At 55.7% G+C, this 12,651-nt stretch overlaps 1 pseudogene; it reads right to left on the bottom strand.

The window, feature by feature from the left end:
• Nucleotides 1–12,651, bottom strand: part of LOC133361354 (zinc finger protein 709-like) — a 139,798-nt pseudogene that overhangs the window by 80,776 nt on the left and 46,371 nt on the right.

Here is a 12,651-nt window from a genome sequence, read left to right as displayed (position 1 = left end):
TATCTGTTCAATCGAACCGGGGGTCGGATATGAACTGTGGGGGGTACAGGGCAAGAATCGCATTCAAATTTTAGAATAACAAAATGGTCGTATGGCATTTTAATGGCTTGAATGTATGTTATGTGCAAATGCAAATCGTTAGTCGTAAAGGCGAGGGAGGGGTTAAGAGGTGCACGTTTAATCCAGTGTTAACATTATTTTAGTTTTTGATCAAAGGCGTTATCCCATCACGGGACACCAACATGCTGCGTATATAACAGTTACAGAAGCAACTAAAGCAGCGACTTCTGCTTCTGCTCCAATTGCTGCCCGGGTTTGTAGCCGGCTCTGCTCTCGTGGGACCCTGTGATTCTAATGCTTCTATGAGATTATAATACCTTACTCCGTTTACATGGTTATATATTTAAACTCTACTTATATTCGTTTAATGTTTAGTATTATCGTTAATAGTGTTACAGTTTACATGTTATAGAGTATAGTTTATCCATGGTATGTTTCGGGATTAGGGACTGGTACGTTTAGAAACGATTAGCAACGGGGACCTATCCCCTCAAGGAACATGATAATGGCGGATGCTGCCGATAAAGGGCAGACTTGTGTGACGGAGATCCTCCACCTGAAACTCGCTTAAAACACGTTTTGCAATGAACATGTAAAATAAAAAATGGACAAACATATGTTAAAAATACGTTTTTATTCATCTGCAATCATTTTACGTTAAAACTCGAACCGAATGTTATGTCCTATGTTCAAACAGTTACAGTACAATGCAAACCATATCCGTTCCAGGAATACCAAAGCGTTAAAGTTTCATTCCCCATGATGTCCTTATTAGTTCACCACGTTTGTTCACTGTGCGTCTTGTTGAAGTCAAGGCCAAATATCAACGAACGCGTCATCAATGTACATCCTAAAGTCGATTATTACCAACCAAAAAAAGCTTTATACTTGAAAATAAACCCGTTTAAAATGTTGAGTAAAGATCTAACTCGAGATGCATTCCAACTTTAGCTAAACAGAAAGACTTAAACACTACAATATTAACGGGAATTGAACCATCTCACAACCACTGCTCATCACACCACTTCTCAAGTAATCTGATAACATCACAAATCAACACCTGCACGTCAAGAAACTCTCAAACGAACTGTAAAACTAAAGGTTCAGAATTACACACAAAAGTACTCAAGGCGGCTTAATAGGTATAACCGCATGCAACATTATATTTCAGTCACCACTAGCTCTCGGATTGATCCTCGAGCCACTCCATTACATCCAGCCATTGTGGTGCCACAACGACGGGGCCGCTCTGCCGAACCAGGGAGCCGCCCGGCTTCCCCCACCGCACTGCCCCCCATCACCCGCCCCACATAAGCACACACCCGCACGCACCCCCCCCCCCATAGAGCTGGAAGGGAAGGTCACCTGATCGACCGGTTTTTATCCGAGAGACCCTTATCGGGATTAATTCTCACGGTTTCCGGCGATCAGGGAATTGGATGACCTCCCCGTGCTACGTGGCACCGCGGCGCTGCGGCCGGCCTTAATATGGTAGGTCGTGGCGTGGGGCATTCGGCCACCGCGGTTGAGGCGCATTTCCCCCCACACACACCCACGGTCGACGGGGCGAGCAGGGGAGGCACGGGACAGCATGAATAGCGGGGTCACAGGGGCTGTTGCGCATAGTCATGGAGGGTTGGGATAATTGCGCTTGAGCGCGCAAGCCCCATTGGTAGGAAGGGTAAGGGAGTAATTAGGATTTACGCCTTGCACGCAGCACACTGATTAGCATATCAACAGCGCCTGGGGACTGCGGTGCGCGGGCTTGGGGTGCACGAGCCCATTGTTCAGCGCAGCATCCCCTTTGGGAGGTAGGGAGGATAAATAGAGGAGCGCAGAGGGGAAATCGCTCTCTTACTCCAGCGCCAGGCGACCAGACGCAGCTCGAGCCAGCGACCCGGACGTCCGTGCGACGCACCGAGGCACGCGGTTAACAGAAGGATCAGCGGACCGCCGTGGACACTTAACAGTGAGTAAGAAGGGGAATTAGAATCATAGCCGATAAATAGGGAATAGGTACAGGTTTAGTGGAATAGGCCAGCCTCGTCGACTCACTGATTCAACATCAATTCGCAGGTGGCATATAATAAATCATTAATAGCGAAGCGTGGTCTCGCGTGATCTTGTCGTGCAGTGAGCGTGTGGGTGCGCTGTGTGCACAGTGGTTCGCCACGGAGTGAGCGCTGCGCGGAGCTGAGCGCGCGGGTTGCGTGTGGGAACGCGTGTGGTACTGTGTGTGCGTAAGCTCGCGGCGTGCGTAATCGGCGTACCCCAGGTGCGCGATTGTAACGTGAGCGGCCAGCGCGGCGCAGAGAAGCGCAAGAGTGAGTGCCGTACAGAGCTGTGTGTGTGGGTGTGCGCGTACGTAATTAACCATGCCTGCTACGCGGACCCGCGGTGGAGTGGAATCCTCGGGCGACGGCTCCCACCCCATGGGTGAGGAACTTAGCAGCGGTTCGCTTAGCAGCGGGGGGGCGATTGATGATGCTAGCCCGGCCGTTAGCATTATCGAGGAGGGATCTCGGGGGCTAGCGACCCCCACAAATTGGTGTCGGAAGCGGTACGGACCCCCGCGTTACCTCACGCTAAATAAGACTAATATTTACCGGCCGGGGGGCCCCTTCGTGGAAGGCATTCGCCCGCAATCTCTTAGGGGCCAAGGAAATTAATGGATGGACGGACGCGCAGGCAGTACGTCAACTTAATATGAATCTTGATGGGCGGGCAGCCGATTTTGTAGAAGCGTTACCCGCGAGCGCACAGACCAGCTAGAGGAGCTGATGCGCCGACTCGATCAGCGGTTTGGCACGCGTGACGAGGAGGAAGCAAAATCGGCCTTAGAGGCGCGCCGGCGCCAACCTGGCGAAGATCTACGTGATTACGCGAGGATGTGCGCGAGTTAACAAAGATCGCACGCCCGGGGTACGCAACTGATGTTATTGAGGAACTGGCCGCCGAGAAAATCCAGCGGTACCTGTCTCGCACGGCGTGGTGGCAGCCAGACATGAGCTGCCCACGTCTTCCCTTTAACGCCCTTGTCGAGCGCTCACGTAAGTGTGAAAGAATTCACAGCGAACGCGCGCAGCTCCGGGGGCTGGGACGAGAGCGCGCCATTGCGAGCCTGCTCTCGGAAGACGAGGAGGAGGAACAGGAGCTCGCGAGGACGGTAAGGGGCCGGGAAAGAGAGCCTCCAGTGTCCGCGAGACAACTCCGGGATGGGTTGCCGGTATACAAACGGGTATAAAGGATGTCTCCGGCCAGGTAACCCAGATAGACAACAAGGTAAACCAAGTAGGTGAGAGGGTAACCCAGGTACGCGAGAAACGAATAAAAATATGACCCAACTGCAATCCTCCGTTGAGACCATCCGATCCGAAATGGGGGACCTACGCGCCACGGTGGGAGGGTTATCTGGGAGGGTAGCCCGACTAGAGGCAGAGGGTGGACAGCGGCGTAATGGGGGGGAGGGAGCGGACAGGGGACCCGCTACGGAACCGCCCCCCCTCCCCGGGCATGTTATATGTGCGATCGCCGAGGGCATCTAGTGAGAGACTGTCCTGAAATCACCCGAGCTAGGCAGGCGCGGGGGTTTAAACTCCAACGCCTCCTAGTGAGCGGACCAACTAGGGGTGCAATCGACGCGGGTCCCGATACAAATAGACGATAATGAGAATAATGGCGAGCGAGTGATCTCCACACAGGTTCCAGCAACAACGCCCACGGAAACGGTGACTCCTGGCGACTGGCTGCGGGAGCTGGTGGCGGGGATCACGGGGGCCACGTCGCTGGTGGAAAGGGGAGGTAAACGGGGTGCGTACCCGAATCCTGCTGGACACGGGGGCGGTGGCCTCGCTCGTGAGCGCAGCGCACTGCAGCGCGATCGGGGTCGACGTGCGTCACCTGCAGGCACCGGACCCGCGCGCTGCACACTGCGAGCGGAGCCGGAATGGGGGCTGCTGGGGAGAGCCACCCTAGAGGTCCGCATAGGCAGTCAGGTGTGCACCCAGGAGTTCTACGTGTCGATGGCGGTTGTGTCACGAGTGTATCGCAGGTACCGACCTCTTAGAACGGCTGGGACTCAACGTGCAACCCCGCCAGCGATGCGCCACCATGGAGAGCAACGGCGAGCGGATACCATTCTTGGACGAGAACCGACGCGCCCCCGCTTCGCACCTGTGGCCGCTATCCTGGCGACGGCAGTCACCATCGGCCCGCTCACCGAGATGCTGGTGCCGGTGGCAACATCCCCCATCGACCCGCGCTCCGACCATCAGGAGAGGTAATGCTAACTCCTCACCCGGAGTTGGCAAAACGGTATGGTTAGTGGGATCCGCCACATTGGTAAACGCAGATGGGGACCGATTGTTTATGCGGATGTTTAACCCCCACAATACCCCAGCGATACTGCGACGGCGCACCCCAATAGCCCCGTACACCCCCTGCACGCACGCCACTCTAACAGACTCGGTGTTCGCACTCTGGGCTGAGGACCCCGGGCGTCCTGAGGGTGACCAGGACCTGGCCTGGCGAGTCGGCCCGACTCCCCGAGCCGAGGTCGTTCCCTGCTCGACGCGTTACATGTTCCATGGGCGGATTTACCTAAGGGAGAGGCCGATCGGTTGCGCGAGTTACTGCGGGAGTATGCCGACGTGTTCAGCGAACACGACTCGGACTGTGGGTCGGACCGACCTTGTTAAGCATCAAATTGACACCGGTGCAGCCCGACCCATCAAACTCCCTGCGTACCGAGGTGGGCGCACCCGAACGCGGTCCAAATCAAAGAGGCAGTTGGGGACATGCTTCGCGATAACATAATTCAGCCCTCGGCGAGCCCCTGGTCAGCCCCGGTGGTACTAGTAACGAAAAAGGATGGGTCAACCCGATTCTGCGTCGATTACCGTAAACTAAACGCAGTCACGCTCCGGCGATGCCTTCCCCATACCTCGCATCGACGACACCTTCGACAGTCTCGCAGGAGCGCGGTATTTTTCCACCCTCGATCTGGCGTCCGGTTACTGGCAGGTGGAGATGACGGAGGAGGATCGGCCAAAAACAGCATTCACCACCCCGATGGGCCTGTTTGAGTTTCGAGTGTTGCCGTTCGGACTCACTAACGCGCCCGCGACGTTCCAGCGGTTGATGGAGTTGGTGATGCGGGGCTTGCCAGTGGGAACAGTGCCTGATTTACTTGGACGATGTGATAGTGTTCAGTAGATCTTTGTCTGAGCATTGGTCCAGGCTTCGAGAGGTGTTCCAGCGGCTGCGAGCGGCTCATCTCAAGCTCAAGCCACGTAAGTGTTACATCGCACAACGCGAGGTGGGGTACCTCGGGCATCGCGTCAGCGAGGCAGGCGTGCGCACCGATCCGGAGAAGGTACGCGCCGTAGTGGAGTGGCCACGGCCAAGGAATCTGACGGAGATCAGATCATTTTTGGGGCTCGCCACCTATTATCGTCGATTTGTAAAGGGATTCAGCGAGATTGCACGCCCCCTCACCCAAACTCACCTCCCCTAAGCACCCCTACCAGTGGACGGGGGCCTGCCAGACGGCCTTCACCACTCTCAAAGACCACCTCACCCACGCCCCCACCCTCGCTTTCCCCGATTTTACCACCGATTTTATTTTGGACACCGACGCCTGCAGCAGCGGGCTGGGCGCGGTGTTGTCACAGGTACAGGATGGGACGGAACGAGTCATCGCGTACGCCAGCCGGACCTTGAGTGGGGCCGAGCTGAACTATTGCGTGACCCGCCAAGAGTTGTACGCCGTGATTTTCGCATGCAAACAGTTCCGGCCGTATTTGTACGGCAGGAGATGTCGCGTACGCACTGACCATTATGCTCTGCAGTTTCTTCTTACATTCAAGGAGCCGCGGGGGCAGATGCCCGGTGGTTGGCGCAGTTGCAGGAGTACAACCTGCAAATCGAGTATCGGGCTGGCCGGACGCATGCAAACGCGGACGCCTTATCGAGGCGACCCACGGTTGTACGCCGAGACGAGGGCGGAGGAGGCCTGCCCGTGTTTCACGGCGGGACGCTGCCGGCAGGCAACGGACCCCCGAGAGGCCGCGGCCACTGACCCCCCCCCAGCGAGGGAGAGTGCAGTGTGCGCCACAGAAACCCTCACAGGTGGCACTGAGGATCCCGTCGACCGCCCGGCAAGCGCGGGACCCGCGGCTCGGGACCCGATCGGACGGATCCAGGAGGACGTCGGCTGCGCCTTCCCGGGCCTAAACGACGAGCAGCTGAGACAGACCCAGCAGCGAGATCCGGATCTGGCGGCAGTGGAGGCGGCACTGCGGGAGGAAAAGAGCGCCCTACCCGGACCCTGGAGCGGTTTGTATGCCGGTTGTGTGTGCGGAACGGAGTGGTACGGGAGTTAACCGAGGCCGGCCAGCCGGGGGGCATCTGTGTTCCTGCCCAGGTGCGACCCCAGCTGCTACGGCTGGTGCATGACCACCCACTCGGGGGCCATGATGGGGAACGGCGCACCCGGGAGACCCTGCGTCGCCAGTATCTCTGGCCCAAATTGGCACAAGATGTGGCCGCCTGGGTGCAGGGCTGCCGGGCCTGTCAGCAGTGTGGGCAAAGCCGGCGAGGTACCAGGTACCCCTGAGGCCGTTCCGAGTCAGTCGGACGAATCAGTTGGTCGGAATCGACCTGCAGGGGCCCTTTCCACGATCCCACCGGGGCAACCGATATATTCTCGTAGCGGTGGAATACTTCACCCGCTACCCCGTGGCGGTGGCTATCCCAGATAAAACAGCCCTTGTAGTGGCCCGGGCCTTCGTGGAAAACTATGTACTTAAGTGCGGGATCCCCGAACGAGTCATTACCGACCAGGGTAGTGAATTCGAGGCCGAATTATTTCAGGCGCTGTGCCGAGAGTTCGGGATCCAGAAGGACCGAACCACGGCGTATCACCCCCAGGCGAACGGGATGGTAGAGAGGATGAACCAGACTCTGGCCGGGAAGCTTAAACGCATGGCGGCCGCGAATCAACAGGACTGGGACGAACACCTTCCCTATGCCCTGTTCGCCTACACCACCGCCGTTCACACCTCTACAGGACAGACCCCGTTCCTAATGATGTTTGGTCGCGAGTCTCGCCTGCCCGCAGATCTGCTGTTCGGTGTTCCTCCGCCACAACGGGAGGAAGGGAGCCACCCCGTGGAGCACTTGCTGGAGACCCTGCGAGGGGCCAGGGGCCGAGCCTGCCCGCACGGAGAGGCCGCGCACCAGCGGCAAGAGCAGGGCGCCCGACCCCGTATGGAGCCCCCCTTCTACACTGCGGGCTCCGAGGTGTGGCTGTACACTCCCCGCGTCGGTGCCGGACAGGTGGGGAAGCTGACCACCTACTGGCGAGGACCCTGGATTGTGAGACGGCAGATCTCACCATGGACGGTGCTGATTCAGGGAGGAGAGAGGGGCCGGGAGATGGTGGTCAACATCCGCCGACTGAAGCCGTGGCGAGCAGCCCCCGAGGGGGGGAGCCCCGCCGTCCAAGTACCCCGAAACCCCGGGTCCCCCCACCCCCCGTGCCCGGGGGCCTCGCGCAGTACCATGGGCCCCACGGAGCCCGGGCTCCGAGGGGCCCCGGGCGGGGCCGGGGGCGACGAGGACGGCGACCCTTAAACCCCACCGCCTCTGAGTTTGTTCCCCAGCCCGCAGGTGCCAGAGGCCGAGGGGAGCCGTTGGAATGGAGGAGGAGACCACCGCCGGAGCCCCAGGAGACGGAGCCGCCACCCCCGAGGCCAGCCACAAGGGCCGGGCGAATCCCGCGGACCCCGCGGCGATACCTCGTGGGGGCAACCCAGGCGAGGTGCTCCAGTCAACCCGGGACGGGGACTGGCACCCCGGGGGGCTATGTGGTGCCACAACGACGGGGCCGCTCTGCCGAACCAGGGAGCCGCCCGGCTTCCCCCACCGCACTGCCCCCCATCACCCGCCCCACATAAGCACACACCCGCACGCACCCCCCCCCCCCCATAGAGCTGGAAGGGAAGGTCACCTGATCGACCGGTTTTTATCCGAGAGACCCTTATCGGGATTAATTCTCACGGTTTCCGGCGATCAGGGAATTGGATGACCTCCCCGTGCTACGTGGCACCGCGGCGCTGCGGCCGGCCTTAATATGGTAGGTCGTGGCGTGGGGCATTCGTGCCACCGCGGTTGAGGCGCATTTCCCCCCACACACACTCCCACGGGTCGACGGGGCCAGCAGGGGAGGCACGGGACAGCATGAATAGCGGGGTCACAGGGGCTGTTGCGCATAGTCATGGAGGGTTGGGATAATTGCGCTTGAGCGCGCAAGCCCCATTGGTAGGAAGGGTAAGGGAGTAATTAGGATTTACGCCTTGCACGCAGCACACTGATTAGCATATCAAAAGCGCCTGGGGACTGCGGTGCGCGGGCTTGGGGTGCACGAGCCCATTGTTCAGCGCAGCATCCCCTTTGGGAGGTAGGGAGGATAAATAGAGGAGCGCAGAGGGGAAATCGCTCTCTTACTCCAGCGCCAGGCGACCAGACGCAGCTCGAGCCAGCGACCCGGACGTCCGTGCGACGCACCGAGGCACGCGGTTAACAGAAGGATCAGCGGACCGCCGTGGACACTTAACAGTGAGTAAGAAGGGGAATTAGAATCAGAGCCGATAAATAGGGAATAGGTACAGGTTTAGTGGAATAGGCCAGCCTCGTCGACTCACTGATTCAACATCAATTCGCAGGTGGCATATAATAAATCATTAATAGCGAAGCGTGGTCTCGCGTGATCTTGTCGTGCAGTGTGAGCGTGTGGGTGCGCTGTGTGCACAGTGGTTCGCCACGGGAGTGAGCGCTGCGCGGAGCTGAGCGCGCGGGTTGCGTGTGGGAACGCGTGTGGTACTGTGTGTGCGTAAGCTCGCGGCGTGCGTAATCGGCGTACCCCAGGTGCGCGATTGTAACGTGAGCGGCCAGCGCGGCGCAGAGAAGCGCAAGAGTGAGTGCCGTACAGAGCTGTGTGTGTGGGTGTGCGCGTACGTAATTAACCATGCCTGCTACGCGGACCCGCGGTGGAGTGGAATCCTCGGGCGACGGCTCCCACCCCATGGGTGAGGAACTTAGCAGCGGTTCGCTTAGCAGCGGGGGGCGATTGATGATGCTAGCCCGGCCGTTAGCATTATCGAGGGAGGGATCTCGGGGGCTAGCGACCCCCACACCATCTCTCGGGATCCAACTGCATGGGATCGAAGGTGGAAACTTCTTCAGGACTCATTGCAGCACCTTGAATTTCAGCTTTTGATTTCAGTTTCCATTCATTGTGGACCTTCTGATGCCTGTTCATGGATGATGACTGTGAAAATGCCTTCCCACACACAGGGCACAGGAATGGCTTCTCGCCCGTGTGTGTTCTCTGATGAGTTTGAAGAGTTGATGAGTCTGCAAATGCCTTCCCACACACATGGCACAGGAATGGCTTCTCGCCCGTATGTGTTCTCTGATGACTCTGAAGATGTGATGACTGTGCAAATGTCTTCCCACGCACAGAGCATATGAATGGCTTCTCGCCCGTGTGTGTTCTCTGGTGTCTCTGAAGATGTGATGGCCATGAAAAGGACTTCCCACACACAGAGCAATTTAATGGCTTCTTGCCTCCGTGTACGTGGGGCTGTGGAGAGCGTCTCTGCTCCATGTGAGCGTAGTAACAGCAGCGGTGTAATCGAGTCAAAAGTACGCTATCTGCCGCAAGGATGTTTAGCGTTGAGTTTTTGATTTTGTTAACTGCTAAAACAAGAACGACACTCGCATCTAACCGAGACGCAAAAAAATCCCGTAAATTTGACGAACACGTTTAAGAGTTTATCCGCGAAAATAGACATTTACTTGGAGATTCACGGTATATCGATGTCTGGAACCCGTCTGAAGATGTCGCCACGAACTCTCCCGACGCAAAGTCGCCTAACTGTCGACACAGCAATTGTGCTCGCCAGGCTGCGTTGTCTCGCGGTTGAAGGGCGATCAGCAGAGCGACGAGTCGAGCGTCCAACCTCATCAAGTTCCCTCTCGAAATGGCATTGAGCTCTGCTTCTGAGCCGCCTTATAACTCCCCCCCTAGGATCCAATCCTTTGTCTTTCAGGATATTTGCATTCGATTGTTAATTTTGGAAGGTACAATCCGCATGTCTATTAACATACCGAAGGGTAATGTGCCCATTGTGCTTCATGCATGAATATGTAAGTGCATCTCAGTGTGTAATTGTGCGCTTATTTTGAATAAATGGAAAAACTTTGTCCTCGATTTAAAGTGAATGCAGAGAAATTAGCATGTAACTTTAGAAAGGAAGAGAGCGGCCTTCTCGACGAGGGAGTGAAACCCAATAGGTAATATTATTTTACAGCGTTACAATGGATAGGTTGTAGTTCATAGGTTATAATATTATGTTTCACTATGATAGAGCTTAACATGTGAGAGTCTACAATATCAGAGTTGATAAAATGCGACGATCAAGGGCGTCAATCGGGTGAGTTTGAACAGAGGCTTTAATCAAAGGCGTCATCCCATCACGGAACACCACCTCCCTGCGTTTATTACAGCAACAGAAGCAACTACAGCAGCAACAACAGCAGCAACATCACATTCGAGGGCAACGCGGCTACTTCCGATTCTGCTGCCCAGCTGTTTGAAGTCGGGACCTGCTCTCGCAGGACCCCACACGTCTTTGGAAATGATTGCGATGATCATGTCTGAGCTGAGAATTAAGTCACTCAAGATTACTTTTTTAACCATAACTTTAGGTAGGTTAGTGTCATCGGGGCTCTGTGAATACTACTCATGAATGAAATCACACTCCTGTATGACCTACATTGTACTAATTTTGGTTGATCGAGTAGAACAAGGCACATAACATGTCCAGACGAATTCTTGTCAACAACAGTGTCCTTAAATATGATGCTAAAATAAATGTTAACACTGGATTAAACGTGCACCTCTTAACTCCTCCCTCGCATTTACGACTAACAATTTGCATTTGCACATAACATACATTCAAGTACAGTAATTTGCTAAAACGACCAAATTGTCATTCTAAAATTTGAATGCCATTCTTACCCTCGACCCCCACAGTTCACATATCCGACCGTCGGTTCGATTGAACGGACAATTAACAAACATGTGTAGAGTTCCATTATAATACTTCTAATGAAATTAAAATACCGTACCTCCGTTTATGGTGGTATAAATGATAAAACCAGTTGGTAGCTTTTTTTGTCGTTTAATGTTTAGTGTTATTGTTTATAGTGTTATCAATTTACGTGTTTTTAAGTACAGGTGATTCCCGGTATACTTCGGTATTCTGGACCTGAACGTTGCACCGTCTCTCTGGGGACCCGTGTGGTGTGTGTAGCGAGTATCACTGGGTGGGCGGTTAGTGTGGTGATAGTGGTCACGGTCGGCACCGATGCACGACCACCGCCACCACCCCTACTGGGCGGTGGACCTGCCACCACAAAGCAGCACGCGGCGGAGGAGTGAGGCGATCGCTCTCGCCACGCGAGCGAGGCCCCCTCGCTTATCTCCACCTGCACCTCTTCCATCTTCTCCTCCGTCTCGTCCTCCTCCATCCCCTCTTCTTCATCCCCCACCACCATCTTCTCCTCCACCTCCTCCTCCTCTTCCTGTGCCACCTCCATCTTCTCCATCTTCTTCTCCTCCGCTAGCACCATCTCTTCCTCCTTCATCTCCTCCTCACCTTCCGGCACCACCATCTCCACCACCGTCTTCTCTTCCTCCTCCACCACCATTGTTTCCCCTTTGTCCGTCGTCTCCATGTCCTCCACCACGACCATCTGTTCATCCTTTGTTGTCTCCTTGTCCTCCATCTCCGTATTGTCTTTCTCCTCTCCCTCCGTGTTCTCCTCCATTGTCACCATCACAATCTCGTCCTCCTTTGCCTTCTCTTCCTCCGATTTCTCCTCCTCCTCTGTCTCGACCTCATCCTCCATCATCTCCTCCTTTACCTCTTCCTTCGTCTCCTTCTCCACAACTTCTGTCTTCGCTCCGAAAGCCTGGACGAGTGAGGAGGAGGGCTGAGCTGGCTCAGATCTGTGAAGAGACAACACGACACCGTTCTAGATTTGAAGCTTTCGTGACTGCAATGATTCATATTCTTAGGTTTTTTCGGTAAAGTCACGTAGGTAAAAAACATAAAAAAGTAAAATTAAATAACATAAAAAATAAAAATCACGACGTTTATGAGGCAACACAAGCTTCCGTCTTCAGGTGGAACCGTCACAGCCACGACATCTGTATTAGGTAAATGAGAGATTGCAGAAGCTACCACTTCGTTTATATGATGGTTGGAGAAGGTGGTGGGGCAAGGGCCGCATACTTTTATTAATATGGTAAGGTGAGGCTTAAGACTAAGAATAGACTGTGTGGTGCCACAACGACGGGGCCGCTCTGCCGAGCCAGGGAGCCGCCCGGCGTCCCCCACCGCACTGCCCCCCATCACCCGCCCCACATAAACACACACCCGCACGCATCCCCCCCCCCCCCCCATAGAGCTGGAAGGGAAGGTTACCTGATCGACCGGTTTTTATCCGAGAGACCCTTAT

Source organism: Lethenteron reissneri, chromosome 72, assembly GCF_015708825.2.
Source record: "Lethenteron reissneri isolate LAM-NWPU_2019-01 chromosome 72, ASM1570882v1, whole genome shotgun sequence".
Lineage (NCBI taxonomy): Eukaryota > Metazoa > Chordata > Hyperoartia > Petromyzontiformes > Petromyzontidae > Lethenteron > Lethenteron reissneri.
Note: the sequence above shows the minus strand (reverse complement) of the source record. Positions and strands in the feature narration are given on the sequence as shown.